This window comes from Rhipicephalus microplus, unplaced genomic scaffold (genome assembly GCF_043290135.1).
Source record: "Rhipicephalus microplus isolate Deutch F79 unplaced genomic scaffold, USDA_Rmic scaffold_252, whole genome shotgun sequence".
In the NCBI taxonomy this organism is placed as follows: Eukaryota; Metazoa; Arthropoda; class Arachnida; order Ixodida; family Ixodidae; genus Rhipicephalus; species Rhipicephalus microplus.
This window is the reverse complement of record NW_027464823.1, coordinates 166,333-179,248: the sequence shown is the minus strand read 5'-3', so window position 1 is coordinate 179,248 and position 12,916 is coordinate 166,333. Positions and strand designations below refer to the sequence as shown.

Sequence of the window (12,916 nt, the reverse complement as noted above, 5' to 3'; positions counted from 1 at the left end):
AACAAAGAAAAGCCTAGAAGAAACCGAACAAGAAAAGTAAAGCTACCTGCCCGCACCGAATCCTTCGAGGAACCTGCGTTCCTTCTCGGACTAAGCCACGGAGGGCTTGCTAATCCAAGGCACCTGTTCGCGTTACCTGCCCGCACCGAATCCTTCGAGGAACCTGCGCTCCTTCTCGGACAAGGCCACGGAGGGCTTGCTAACACAAGGCACCTGTTCGCGTGCCATCTGCGCAGCCTCGACAATGACCCGGGTGCTTACATCTCTGTGTTTGTACAACGTCGCTGTTTCCTCGAAGAGGGGAACACACTTGCACTCAGTGCAGTGCTGGGCAAGAAAACCATCTTTCCCGTTTTTAACATTGTTCGCGTGCTCTCTAAGCCGATCGTTCAGACACCTTCCGGTCGTTCCGACATAACAAGCACCGCATGAAAGGGGGGTCCTATAGACGACTTCCCGGGAGCAGGCTGCATACCTGTTTCGATGTTGAACTCTGCAATCTGTTGATGATTTTGTTTTCAGGGGGTTGGTAGATTTGGTGAGGCTGATTAATTTGAACGGTGCTGAGAACAGGACACGAACTCCAACACGTTTTCCGATTTTTTTGAGCCTATGTGATATCTGGTGTATGTAAGGAATCACGGCTATCCTTTCACGTTCTGTATCCGTGTTGATCAGATTCTGTCGCGTCCTCTGCTCCGCCTTCATAGTCCGCAGGATCGTCTCCGCAACAGACGCGATAAACGCCTCGGGGAAGCCCGAAGCCTTAAGGCGGGAAACTTGCGCTTTGAAGCTCGCAGAGATATTGTGGGCGCAAGACCTATTTAAAGCATTCTCAAGGCAGGTTCGTGCTATGCCTCGCTTAACTATCTTACTGTGAGCAGAAGAAAAGGGGAGTAGAGGTTTCTGCGCACGTGGTTCATAACTCTTGTGCCATGGTCACTGTCTCCTCTATATATTTTCGTGCTCTGCGCAATAAACTCAGTTGGAAGTTAGCGCTCGTGTCTTTCCTGTCCTTCCTGTCTCTGTGTCGTCATTTTGTTCTCGCGCTATAACTATCGTCGACGACATGACCTCGAAGAAAAATAGAAGTGAATGATGATGAGTGGGCGAAGCAGGGGAATCGTCTGGTGTAACCACAAATCACCCATCACATTGACTGCTCACGCTTGCAAATGAGTGACAAAGTGGTTTGCAGTTATATTCACTGTATTGGCCACCAATGATACGTTGTGTTCAGTTGTGAATTTGCTTTTTCCTTCATCATGACTGCTTTGTGGTATTGGATCTAGACTGAAGTTGGCAAAGGAGAGGTCTGTACAGGTTCCCCTGGTGGTTGTGGTTTGTTTCAGTCACAGGAAACCCACCGTAGAGCATATCGAGGCGTGATACAATCCACAAGCCACTCATTGTCAATGATCATCATAACCATTAGCGTTACCGTCATGAAGTGTCGTTGGCACCTTTCATATGCTGTGCCGTGATGGCAGAAAGAGAATGGCTGTTGAGGAACGCACTTGTTTTTCATAAGCGTCATAGTCATTGAGGGACGATGCCGGACACGTCTGGGAACCTAAAGAACTTCGCCACTGTATAAAACATGGATCATCCTCCCGTCATGAGAATCGGCATATTAAGACGAAAGTAAAAATAGTGTTCACGGACGTAGCGTTTATTGAGGAGTGATTATGACGGTTTCTACAATGTCTATTGATTTGAGGCATCTATGACACTTTTTGACGTGAAACCAACTACGTTGACACTTAGTGGCACATGTTCATCGCTTCGACTAACGCACAAGATTATGATTTAATCTTCGGGATAGCTGAAGTTTTCAGCCTATACCTGGACACATCGTAACACGAAAGATGCGGAAAGATGGCATCAGCAAGCTGATAATAAACGCTGGTAGATAAGCACTTCTTCAACGCTGTCAGTCAATCCCGAATCACAAGGTAACTTACGACTTTGCAGAAGCATACTCCACCGCACTGCGCGTCAGCAACACAGACGGTAGAGGTTTGTTGCTTGAGCCGCGAATGCGCAGGCGTACCACGTACAGCTGACTTCTACTTCGCTCCACCGAAGCACGACATGTGCCCGTCGACTTCATTGCCTTTCTGCACCGTCAAGCAGTTTCATGAGTTGGTGTTACCACATTCAGAATAGTCGGCGGTGAAATACCGTTTGTCGTACGTGGAAACTAGACTATTGCGATAAACAGCCATCAAAAGCTAATTCGAATCAAGAGACAAAGAACATGACTGCGTCCTGGATGACTCCCTGTGCAAGCGCGACGAGAGTTTTTTACTGCTATCGATACACTTTAACCATGCCCCGCCACGGTGGTCTAGTGGCTAAGGTACTCTGCTGCTGAGCCGCAGGTCGCGGGATCGAATCCTGGCTGCGGCGGCTGCATTTCCGATGGAGGCGGAAATGTTGTAGGCCCGTGTGGTCAGATTCGGGTGCACGATAAAGAACCCCAGGTGGTCGAAATTTCCGGAGCCCTCCACTACGGCGTCTCTCATAATCATATAGTGGCTTTGGGACGTTAAAACCCACAAATCAATCATCAAATCGAGACAATTTAACCATGGCCTTCGAGATGGTGCGCCTGCGGGCAATCTCAGACGCCATATTTTGAGTGCGTTGTTAACTGTCATGTGCGATCTACTGATTTCCCTTCGACTGGGGGGTTTTTGGCTTCCCAAGGAGAGACAATGACATGTAGTTCAACAGCGCCATAATTGGTAGGCTCAACAGGTAATGCAGATGTTTCTCGTGTATTTTTTTAAAGATATAACTCGCGCAGAAAAGATAGCGTTTCAATATCAACTAATATCTATCGGCACATAACTCGGCATGTATTCACCTGCAACGGAAGCGCTACTTCATTGCATTATGCGTGATATATATCAACAAAATCCTCGTGCAACAACATGATGGCCCGTATAAATTTTGCCAAAATATTACAATATTCTGTGTAGATCACGTAATAGGCAATGTTCATAATTTCTGTTCTTGTCCCCCATTGTTGTACATCTCAATTATCAGCAGCAAATAGCATCATACACGCGAATTATCCAGGGAAGGAAAGCTGTACACTCACGGCATTCGCAACGACTAGCGCGGTTTTTCTGTATGTCTCCATTAGGATTAGTCTGCGGTAAACAACGCAGTGACGCATTTGGTGTCACGTTTTGCAAATGTCTAAAAATAAACTGTACTTCTGCTGAAATTATACTACGCTGGCTGTACTTATTCTTCAGCATATAGGCTTTGCGTGCGCCCGGTGGTCCTCGAGTTTCGAGGGCAGAGTACATGCGCAGAGAAGAATACGCAGAGTGTTAATAATGTTGTAGGTGTCTCGTGTATGGCTATTCTCGTTTTACTTTTTCCAAATTTTCAAATACAAAACAAGAAGCGAACCCTTGCATTGAAGATTCTTCTGTTTGGGCTATACTACACGTCAGGATCTGAATATATTCGTCTCCTTGTTTACATTGTCATTTATGTAAACACTCAAGGATTTGGGCAACTTGGTCAGCTTGCATTTTGTACAGCACAAGAGTGGAGCCATGGCTTTCGTGTCTCGTTCACTAAATCTAAGTAAAACCGCATAAGTTCACTCTCAATATTGTCCACTAAATATTTGATAAGTTAGCCATGGCTCAATTAATATGAAACAGAGAAGTCGTGTCTGAATTCACCAGATTTTGTTTTCTCCTCCAAAATTATCACGGGTGTAATTGACAAGACCATGATCAGTGTGGCACTAATTAACATAACCATAAATAGCACGATCCTAATAAACATTGTACTAGTTCTCATTTAGCATACGTTTAACTAATGCACTCCCAATTATTGTCGCGTTCGTAAGCGTCGTCTTATCTTGTGCCTTAGTCTGACACTGCTTCATGAGCGCATTTTTAATAAGAAGTGGCAAAATTAGCTCAGTCTGAGCATCACTTGACTTGATTTTTACTTGATTTCATACCCCTCAGCCATGCTCGGGGAGCTAGCAGACGATCAAGACGAAAATGGCGTGCGCCGACTGAGATACGTGCTAGTATGTGCAGTGTCGTCTTTATGAAAGGGAACAAGCGAGCCCGTGGTCTGCAGTGGCCGCGCAGCGCCATCAGCCAACGGCTGAAAAAAGCACGTTTTTTTTGGCTGTACTACCCGTTATCCCGCCTGAGCGGCAGCGTTATCTAGCAGCGCTTGTTCAACGACCATTACTCGTCAGTTTGTTTGCCACTATATGACGCCAAATGTCAACGTGCTTTCTTTGGTTGTCGACTCATGGTGGTCAGGTAACCGCCGCTGAGCACATGTCACGTGCTCGCGTGTTCCCTTTCATAAAGAAAGGCAGTGTACACACGCCGACTATGAGGACTATACGCTTGGCCTCCGCGATTAGCTAAGGCCGAAATACTGTAAGATGCTAGACTGTAAGTAATCTAAGAGGCCATGGCACAAATGATTCTGAAGGATAGTTAGTGCAGATATTAGAAGGCTGAGAAAACCTAAAGAGCTAGCCCAAGCTGTCTCTAATAAACGCTCTACCAAAATGTTTCTGACACTTTTGTTGTATGGGTGCACTTCTGGCTTCAATGGAATCACAAACAAATCGAAGAAGGCGCCTCTGGTTTGAAGACACCACCCCAAACTTGTCGATAGTTTTCGATTCGATATTTTAATTGTTGACTCAAAAGGGGGTGCTGATAGAGCTCGGAAAGATTCCGAGTTTCGCCTAACTCGATCGGACCATTCTGCAGAGCAGCTGTGGAAGGAGGGGAACCAACGGGCTCATCCAGAACGTGCACAAGCACCAGGCTTGATTTGACTCGTAGCAGTATCATAACGTGCTGACGAGATTCTCCCAAAGCTTCTTGCTTTACAGTGATACCCGCTTAAATGCTGTTTTGCTAAGTCCGGCCCTGTGTTGGCAGTTCTGCAAGACGCGAAGGGGCGAGTAAAAAAAGGAAAACTGCGGAAGGAAGCGTCTTGATGGTAAAGCAAATACTAATAAGGAGTGCACTGAAAAGTCCACTGACTTTTCAGTGCCACGAGCAGTCCGCATTAGTACTTGCTTTCTATTCATCGTGAATGCTAGACATGATTTCCCTCGAGGTGCTGAGCTGCTTTCCCAAAACGTGTTGCATAAATAGTCTTTTCTTTAAGGCATGTTCACACCGAACGCGGATCCGGAAAGTGGGAAAGTGGATTCGGAAAAGCGGAAACTCCACGGCCGCTTTTCGGGATCACACCCGAACCAATTTTGTCCGCACGGAAAAGATGGCCGCAGCGAATCAGTGCCCGAGACACGTGCGCGCCGTAACGCGTAGTGCCGCAAAATGGCGATACGCCCAACGCGAATTGGTGGATCGCCATGTGGCCGCGGCGGAGTGGGGAGAAGGTAACGTGATCGGTCTGAACAGCCGCGCATGAAGCTATGTACCACGCCGCTTCGAAAATCTGCTTGCTCGTTCACGTATTCCGCACTCGTTGTGAACGCGCCTTTAACGCTCACTGACGGGGACCGAGTGAAGAATTGTGAGAACAGACAACTCATGATGCGATAGCATTTATAATCTGCAATGCGAATTTTGAGCATATTTTCGTCATCTCAAACATAGCACCCCTCTGCTCCCCACTCTTTTTTTTGCTGATTAGGACTTCAGATCGCTAACATGCGCGCCTGCGCTGAACTCGCGTGATCTCGATTAAGGAAGCATCATCGCTGTGAAACTGTGACACAGTCACGGCTGCTGCCAACGCACTTCCGTCGGTGGTCCATTCGCATTCGTGGCTTGTGCACCACACAGCGGCCTCGAAGCCTCGTTGTACCGAGAAATCTCGGTGACTGTTGCCAGAAGCACGCGATAGGTGAGTGTGAAACTCGGCACTGATTTTAAATTGTGTTTGGCATCGTTTTTAGCGCTAAGTAATGGCCGACTTCTTATGTTAGAAGGAAATAGGAGAACAATGTAAGGCAGATTCGGCGCATTGTGGGAACCTTCGGCCGGTGATTAGGTCACTGTTTGACATGTAGGCAGGCGATATGGTACGGGTCAACATACTTGGGGAAGTTCAACACCATGTGCGTAACGTCAACTACACTGTGACGCTTCGACACCATGTTTGATATACCCTCGTTCCAGCATGGACTTCGGTGGGCGGATCCATGAATGGAGCTGTACAGCTACGATCAGGCGGCGACTCGCGTTACCAAGCCGTAACTTATAATGCAGGACGAATTCTACGTGGTAAAAGGCTAAATTTTACGCCAGCTTTGATTTGTCACGAGTCGGGTAACTTTATATAGATTGCTTCTACCTTCGCTATCCCTAAGTTTCATTGGTCTTAAAAATTTATCCGGACTGCCTCGGTCTCTACACTGTAAGCAAAAACTATCCGAGTTTGGGGTTTTCCCGGCTCATGACCTCTGAAAACTCTCTCGGGTTTAAAATTACTACCTCGCGTAGGAGTAAAAGATGGTACATGACATAGTTTTACCACCACCTCTCAGGCAAGTAGTAAAAGGATGTCAAAATCCAGTTTTACCACTTAGGGAGTTTTCTATCACGTGATTTTTAACCTGCGTTTCAGAGTTTATTACCACGTGGCTGCAAGGTGCAGCTGCTTCGGCGGCTTTTGCCCCATACCCCCCTTGTGACGCTCTCAGTGAATACTGAAGGTACGCGAAGCCCACAGATGTTTTTTTTGTTTTTTTTTTTGCATCGTCGTGCCTCTGAACTGACCTCGAGTCAGCGCACTTTTACTGGAACTGGGGGCAGCATAAGCACAACAAGCGAGAACAGCATTCTTTGACCGAAAAAAAAAAGACGGGGGGGGGGGGGGGCTCTCAAAAGAGAAAAAAAAAGAAAGAAAACCTGCTGTGGAAAGCTGTCCTGCATATTTTCGCAAAATGTTGCTTTTGCTCGGCGCTGGCCTTGGAGACAGAGAGTGCAAGAAGCTCGGTATCTGTGTGTCTGGTTGGGCTGATGGATCTCACGTGTTTCCTACATCACCTGCTCTTCCGAGCGCCTCCGAACCTGCACGTCGCGGATATCTCACTTCCGAGCCGAATCGTGAAGATCTGCCAGTGGTAACAAAATCAATCTGGCGTCATCGTCCGTGCTTGCCTGCTGGAGAAGCAATAAGCAAAATGCTTCACTCTGTCGTCGTCACCGAGCCGTGGCCACCAGTGACCAGTGGGAGTGTGTCGCCGGGGCAGGTGAAAGAAGCATCGCATATATTTCGTTCCACAGTAGGCGATGTCTGCATGAGTAAAGTGCTGCCCGAATTGCCCACCTCATGCACCAACTGTTCTCAAACATGTAGCGCGAAGCCGATACGAGGCAGACGGAACCTACAAGCGGCGCCCGGTGAGCACGAAGAAAACCCGAACCTGCCCGGATGGTGGTCTTTCGTTGGAAGTATGCATACACCGCCCCGTCCCCGTAAGATAGCGGTGACGTGTTCATTGGTGTCTGAAATGACGACGAAATTCGCACAGGATATGTGTTCTGTGATCGCCAGCTGTGTTTTATCGGATAGCCGTGCTCCTCGAAAAGGCCTAGAACGCCGTCGGTAAGCAGCTTGTATGCAGGCGTGGACCGCTATTCTACGCCCGTTGTGATGAATACGTGCTGCTACTGTGTTTGTGCACCGTCGCCGAATGAAAATCATTGAGCTACCATGCTTTGTGCGTACTTGGGTATATTTTATGGACTTGTGCATCAGCAGTGCTAACACGCGTGGGGCAAAGAGCCCGGTGTGCCAAGCAATTATTGGATAATCAAAAAGGTGAGATCGCGTAGATTTATAATAAAAGGTCGGTGTGACATTTAGTGCCCTGCCGCCCACCTGAAGCTTACGCTTGCACCTTCAAGCGTTGTTGTTAATCGATGCAAAAAAGAGCTCTCCTACCGGTACTACATGGCCGGTCAAAAAGTCGTGTCTATATATATACGGATTATCGAAGTGTAGTCGAGCAACGAGCAACGCGTGCAGTCTGTTCTAGTGGTGTATTATTCTGCATTTGTTGTGTGTGTGTGTTTGTCTGTATGTGAATCTATGTGTCACCAATTCTGCCGTTCAATTAATTCAATGAATTCTGCTATTCAATAAATTTGTCGTCTCTGGGCGAATGCACCCGTCAATTTTTATTTTTTTACCACCAGAAATAACTCCCAGTAATCACCTCAAAAACCTTGTGAAGGTAGTAAAAATTTACTCTCTCTATACTCGCTGAAAACCTCACTGGGGTAAATATTTACTACTCTTCCTACGTTCAAAAACTCAGTTAGCACGAGAGTAAATTTTTACCTCGATAGTAGGTGGTAAAAAAAACCCAGAAGAGGTAGTGCGCTAGAGGACAAATGGATTACCCAGTTTTTGAGGTTATTTCAGGTCATTTTTGTTTAGTGTGTAGGGTAAGTTCAGTTTTATAGAATTGGCCACGGATGCCTTTGCGCCAATGAAGGCTAATTTAAGATTGTCAATGAATACGGTGGACCTGAACGCAATGCGTAAGCTGGTTCATTGGCGTGTTCCTGTGGTACTGAGAAAGGTGCGACGATATTACCAAGACACATGTGCGCTGCAGCCGTGGGCCGGTTGAATGAATGTTTTCTTATTTTGTATATTGCAACGTGAATTGATAAGGCCACGAAATTCTGAACGCGCCAGCCAAATGGCATGCTTTCATGCGTACTCATGCGTCAACTATAGCACACTTCGTTTAGTTGTTCAAGATACGAAAGGGTAAGGTTAACAGCCGACTATTGTGGCGACGAAACCCATCCGTAAATTTAGTTCATAGCTCTCTGGGTCACATGAGTACGCGTATTTGCAACTTTTCGGCTGCGGCGGCGCCACCGCGCGGCAGCTACCGAAAGCCGGAATCTGGTAACTAATTGGAGACCTGCTCTTTGCCGCCGTTAACCACCAACACTCTCTGCGCATGCGGCAGGCGAATAACGGTGGATCCGGTAGATGCAACAGCGTTGAATCTTAGTGCTTCAGTTATTGGTTGATGGTATACTATACAACATGGGTTTTAATACAGCGTTCCGTGAATAACATCTTAGGGCCAAAACGAGTGAAGGGCTGAAGGGGTTAGACAAGAAAATGTGCATTGAATTTGCAGCTCACGCCGTATCCGCACGTGGGGTATCTGCGGATATCGAAAGACCAACGTGTTGACAGCACTGAAGATTCGTCATTCATACTGCACGCCCTACAACGGAAAACTTGTGGACCCGTGGTGAAAGAACGCGCCGAGCTCCAGTAAATGATGCTCCTGGCCGTTCAAAATAGTTCAAATCAGTTTCCTAAATATACACTAAAGGGAACTCTGGCGCTAGTGTGTATTGCAGCAGCAGCAAATGACGCTTCAGCAAGCATGGGTATTATGAGTGACATGAATTTGCCTATATTCTTCGTACTTTACGTTCGTTCTGGCTTCGCGTGCATTGAAGCTGCTTTGTCACGAAACAACGATCGGCAAATGTTCGGCACTTACGCTTCACTACCTCACTCAATCAGACTCACCGCTTCAAATCGGGTAACGAAGTAAGTAAAAAAAACGGTTTGTTCTTTCCTTCGAAACAAAACCAAACCACGGCAATAAATGAGCAATTGCATACCATACCCATAATTACAATTGTCGCTGAACGAATGCAGCGCCACAGTCCATTCTATTTAATTTAAAGAAACTTTATGGTTCAAACGACGTTAACGGACACCCCGACGCTCTAATCATCGTTCATATGGCGCCTCGGTCATGACGGTGCACAGTTTTCTTACAGTGATTTTCCACTTCCCCATGGAAACAAGGTGTATGAAAAGTAATAGCATGCAACGAATGCTTTGATTACACGTAAGAAGCGTCAATTGGAGGCTGTGGGCTATACACTAGCTATGCTCTGCTTTACGACATTTGTATCTGTGTAAATGGCCGTTTCACTGTACAACTGGCATGCCAGCTTTTGTTCTTTGTTTTTTTTTGTAAAAAGTAAAACAGGCCTATCAACACCAGTCTGCAGAATAAGTCTGGACGTGATAGCGACCGCAATATGACAGAAACTGCAACGCCGCGCCATCTGACGCGGTGAGTGCGCATTCACGCCTTTTCATTTTCACACACACTTTTTTCTCGCCTGCAGCGGACCAAGTGATTGCACGTAGCGTTTTGAGCTTTGTGCGCCGCCTTTTTCTCCGATCCCTCACCCACTTAACCAGACGGGGGCATGGTGAAGTGTGTGGTATAACTGTGCTATACTGAAAAAAGGTTTATTGAAAAAAAAAAGGTTTATTGAAAAAAAAGAATATGTACGCGGGCAATAAATATCAACGAATGCGTGCGAAGGCAAAAAGTATACCACCGTAGCAACGCGAGAACAGTCGAACACGCACACAGGCGTTGCTTTCGCACGCATAAGTTGATATTGATTTCCTGAATATATATTCTTCTCTTTCCAATAAATCATTTAGTGGTGAGAAAGCACTTGCCCTGTGCCCTTTTGTGTTTGTTTTTATTTGGTGCGTCAAAAGCACAGTTACACCATGTATATCAAACTAGCCAAGCTTTCGATTCTGCTGTGGTGAAGTGCATGCGGCTCGCATACACTTCAAACATACTGTCCTTAAACGAGCCATGCACATTTCGTCGCCGCCGTGTCCCCGTCGAATGGAGCGCATCACGGATTGAATGAAGAATGCCACTAGTAGCGGGAAACACTACATGTAATCACGTAGTCCGCTTCAAGCGAGTCAAAAGATGTGGATGTGTAAACGAAGAGACGTGTATGCGCCCTCACTACATCAGGTGGCATGGCGATTCACTTTTACCTTAACATATTGCTGTCATCACTCGCGCGTTCCGACTTGCTTTGAAGACAGGTGCATACGTCCACCGCTTTGGTTGCGTGGTCGTAAGAGATGTAGCCTAGCTGGCTGAGAGGAATCGCATGCTTACAAGAATGGAATTATTGCAACGCGCATGCGCAATGTAATAGGGCCATAGCATTTACGTACGCACGCTATTTTTCAGTCTCAGCTTTACGTGTTGTCATGGTTTACGTAGTATACATAAACAATAATGGCTGTTTTGCACGCCCGCTTCTAACTGAAATTACTGTCGCAGTTAAAGGATGTAGTTAATTTGTTCGCAGGAAATGACTGTGTCAAATGGCTTTGCTTGCTTTCAGGCAGTATCGCCGCAGGGGTGTCTTTTTAGTTTTACAGCGAAAGCTGTTACGAAATCACTTTTCTGGTCACGCGCAGTTGTTCCGCCGCTGCCGCCGCCGCGGCCACCGGTGTCCGTAACCGCATCACACGAAATTAGAAAAAAAAACTTGCATCAATGACTCAGTGGAGCTTGAATGCGGGTCTGCTGGGTGCCAGCCCAATTATCTACCACTGAGTTACGCCGGTTTTTTTTTTTCGCTTTATGCCTGTTCATAGGCGCGTGCATCAAACCATAAGCACAATAAAAACAAGCAGTAACAGCCTGACACAAACTGAAATTCCCAAAGTGCTGCCAAGAGCTCTACCCTCAACAACCATTCAGATACAATCTTCTGAGCTTTCTGCAGTTCGGCCATACTTTCAAAGAAATACATGCGTGCAGGCCGTGCATCCTGATCGCAATAAAAACCCGACATACGGACCCACCATAAACAGTGAAGGCCACGACGAGGGAATGGCTTTTGATTTGATTACAAGGAGTTACGCCGGTTCTTGTAATTTGTTGTCGAACTTTCCTTAGGCAGGCATGACCTAGCTCCAATGGCACAGTGAGGCTTGAACACAGGTACGCTGAGCACCAGCGCAGTATTCTACCACTAAGCTACATGTGCACCGGTGCTTGTGACTTGTAAACTTGCCTTAGGCAGGCTTGATGTCGGGAAATCAATCGCGTTAATACGATTTATAAAGCGTTTTACAACAGCGAAAGAACAAGCAGTCACCGCACAATGCGAACGGCGCAACGAGTGGTTCATTCACCCATTACAAAAGCTTGTTCTTGTTCCCTTCTTGCCCAACCGAGCTGCACTGTAGATAGTGCACATGTACTCCAGTGGGTCGGCGAGCACGGCAATGGAACTAACTGATGGTTCAAAGTGGGTGCCAGTACTGGAGGCGGGTGAAGCATGACCAGAGCCAACATCTGCGCTTGTCTATACTGTGATGGCTAATGTGGGATTCGCTCTTCCAATAGTTCCGGATTAGGAGTGGTCTCGACCTCTTTTAAGGATGTAATGACGTCTGACACAGGCGCATAGGAGACAAGTGGCGTAGAAGAGTACATGCTTCTGACGTCTTTTGTGGGGCTGCCAGCGCGGCTCTCTGCTGTGAATCTAGAGGGCATCGATGGGGCATGGGCCATCTTGGCAATGTCCTTCATGAGTTCTACCACCGAAGGAGGGCAGGTTGCCGGACGCCCGAGCTGAAGCTTCGATGGGGTGTGGATGACAGTTGAGTGGATGTAGAGTGTAAAGATGTACAGATGACAGCGCCACTGGGACTAAAGAAAGAGGAGAACGAGAGCAGAATAAGAACTAAAACAGCCGGCCCGCAGCAAGGATGATGTTTCTCTTTCTTATTCCTTTACACTCTATTGCTTATGCAGTGTGGTGCCTGAAGAATGCAGTGTGTGTGTGGTCGGCGGGAGCTTTACACGACTCGCAGAGCGTCGCGGAGGAAATTGAAAGGCTATGCGGGAGTTATATATATATATATATATATATATATATATATATATATATATATATATTAACTGTGATGGATGCAAGTATCTTCATTATGTGTGCTTCAATAGGTCACACTAGTGTCCTAGCACGAATTGGGCCGCTCCCTTGATGAAAATCGACGGCACCGGCCTTAGATAGTAAGCGATAAAGAA

General features: G+C 46.8%; 1 protein-coding gene across 3 annotated transcripts in view; it reads left to right on the top strand.

Moving 5' to 3' along the window:
* Positions 1 to 12,916, top strand: part of LOC142792870 (uncharacterized) — a 96,348-nt gene that overhangs the window by 25,092 nt on the left and 58,340 nt on the right. The window contains exon 1 of one of the 3 annotated variants that reach the window (XM_075885699.1): positions 5,693 to 5,889. The exons of 1 other annotated variant lie outside the window; for it this stretch is intronic. The gene's annotated coding sequence lies outside the window, so the exon portion shown is untranslated. Of the gene's footprint in view, positions 1 to 5,692; positions 5,890 to 12,916 lie in introns of those variants that run through there. One more of the 3 variants, XM_075885697.1, reaches the window with a different exon arrangement.